Below are 3,022 nucleotides of genomic sequence, written 5' to 3'. Positions count from 1 at the left end.
AAACTAATTGAAAACTCATATCCTACTTTAAATTGCAAGAATAGTATAGAGTATAATGAACTGCAAAGTTCTACAAGTGGAAATGTTTGCCTATATGGGGCCTCAGTTGTTGCCACAGGATACCCAGCTTTAATGCTTTCATAGTAAGTTGGACATGATGGAGGAATAGTAAAGGAGTCCATGATTATGGAAGGGAAGATGATAAAACTTCAAAAGCAAAATTCCTTTTACACAAACATTGAAGAAAACCTGAAGAGGATTTGATTTCCTCAACAGTCTCTCCAGACTGAGAGCTGGTCTGAGCCTGGGACCCCTGGGCTCTGTTATAATTCCTCCCACATCTGTCCCTGGTCCCTCCAGACTTCAATCTGCAGAATCACAGTCACTGAGAGCTGGAAGGGATGAATCCTGGAGACCCAAGAGTAAAGGCATGGAATCTCTGCTAAAGGGAGTTAGTTCTCTCTTCCCATCCTCAGCTCTACTTAGGCTGAGCTTTGTTCTCACTGGCTTCTATCTTCAGTCTCTTCCACCCCTGGGGCTGCAGACTAACCAGCCTATTAATGAGCAGTCACAGGCTGTGACCTCATTAAAAAGTTGTTAATAAGACATGCTGCTGTTCAGGGAGCACAGCTGAGGGAGGCTCCCAGTGGCTTCTCCTGGGGCCTGGAGCGAGAGCTTAGGTGAACAGACAGGATCAGATCTGGGGAGAGGGTAATGAACTCAGGCTGCAGTCACACCTAATGAACTCAGGCTGCAGAGTCACACCTAATGAAATCCTGCTAGAAAGCAGGCCAATTTTAAAGCTCAAGTCCCTGCTGACCTGCAGAGTGGGTGGGATCCAGAGCAGCAGTTATTTTCTCTGAGCTCTCAGCTCTGCTTACTGCCTGCTCCGCTCACCCACTATGATGGAGGACTTCAAATTCTGAGATTAAGAGGTGGTTTTCCTTTGCACTGAATTTTGGTTTCATGATCTCTCCTCTGACCAGTTACAAAGGGCTTTTGACTGATGCCTATGTTATAGACTGTGTCCCTTTGCCACCCATTCTCCATACCACTACCAAAGTAATTTTTCCAAAATACACACTTGACAGTTTCTTCATACTAAAAACCCTCTTAATTAATCCATCCAGTTCACAAAACAGTGTTCAAACACCCTGGCTTTTGTTATTCTCATCATCATCATCGACATCACCACCACTGTCATCAGCATCTTCATACTGCTTAACTTTTCTATATAGAAATTACTATGTGCTCAGCCTTGGTTTTTAGTGATTTACATATACTCACTCATTTAATTCTCTCAACCAAAATGTGGAATAAGTTTTATGATTATCTTCACTTTACAGAAGACGAAATACAGTTGCAGAGGTGCTAAATAACTTGCCCAATATCACAGAGTTGTCAAGTTACAGAAGCAGGATAAAACCCAAGCATTTTAGCTTCTGGTTCATGCTCTTTCCCAGGTATTGGAAAACTATACAGGCCAAATTCAACCTTCCATGGGTGTTATATAGTTCATGAGTTAAGAATGGTTTTTACTTGGCTTTTAAATGGTTAATAAATTAAAAAAATAATATTCCTTGACACATAAAAAGTATATAAAATCCAGGCCATCTGATGCGAAGAACTGACTCAATTGAAAAGACACTGATGCTGGGAAAGATTGAAGATGGGAGGAAAAGGGGACAACAGAGGATGAGATGGTTGGACGGCATCACTGACTCGACGGACATGAGTCTGAGCAAGCTCTGCGAGTTGGTGAAGAACAGGGAAGCCGGGTGTGCTGAAGTCCACGGGGTCGCAAAGGGTCAGACACGACTGAGCGACTGAACTGAATGTATTTACTGTTTTTTCTTTGTTTGCTTGGGCTTTTGGTGTCATATCTAAGAATCCATTTCCAAATCTAAGATCATGAAGATGTACGCTTGTGCTGTATTTTAAGAACTCTGTAGTTTGAATTCTTACAGTTAAGTCATTGATCCATTTTGAGTTAATTTTTGTTTATGATGTGAAGTAAGAATCTCTGTCACCTGAGATTCTGATAGGGATTGTGTTGACTCCGTAGATGAATCTGAAGCACATTTCTATCTCAATGATATTAAGTTTTTTTGATTCATGAACCTTGGATACTTTTACATTCATTTAGATCTTCTTTAATTTCCTTCAATGTTTTACAACTTTCAGAGTATAAGGTTTGTACTTCTGTTACATTTATTCCTATATGTTTTATTCTTTTTTATGTAATTGCAAACAGAAATTCTAAATTTTATTTTTCAGCTTGTTCACTGCAAGTGTATAAAAATACAATTATGTGTATTCATCATGTATCCTGCAAAAAAAAAGGTAGATAAAATCCAAATTCTAGTACCTAGAAGTAAAGTTTTATTGAAATTCAGCCATGCTCATTCATTTACATATCATAGTTACTTCATGCTATAACATCAAAACTGAATGGTTGTTTGAAGTTCATACATTAGTGGTACTTTCATCTTCTGCTTGGGCATTAATAATCATGGGGATGCACAAGAACAAAGTTGTAAGTATATGAAGCGACATATTAACTAAACGTATTGCGGTGATCATTTTGAAATGTGTACATGTATTAAATTATTATGCTGTACCTTAAACTTATAAAATGTTATATGTCAATTATATCTAAATAAAACTGGAAAAAAATTTCCAGGAGCTGGGAGGTAAACATAGGAGGGAAATGGTCACAGCTTAATTGGTCAGTTCTTTTTGTAGCTGTTTTCAAGTTATAAGAGTATGTTCACAGCCCTGTTTGCTGCTAAGAGTGAATTACTCTTGCAAAAAATAAACATTACAAGTTTAAGAGAAAAGCACAGTGATGAGGTTACTGCTTGACATTTTGAGTGCCATGTATACTTCTGTACTGTAACATTTATTTTGTTACCAGTGCATAGACATCTCAAAAATATACAAGCAACTCCTACAGCTCAACTCCAGAAAAATAAATGACCCAATCAAAAAATGGGCCAAATAACTAAATAGACATTTCTCC

This window comes from Bison bison, unplaced genomic scaffold (assembly GCF_000754665.1).
Source record: "Bison bison bison isolate TAMUID 2011002044 unplaced genomic scaffold, Bison_UMD1.0 scf7180017864379, whole genome shotgun sequence".
Lineage (NCBI taxonomy): Eukaryota > Metazoa > Chordata > Mammalia > Artiodactyla > Bovidae > Bison > Bison bison.
Note: the sequence above shows the minus strand (reverse complement) of the source record.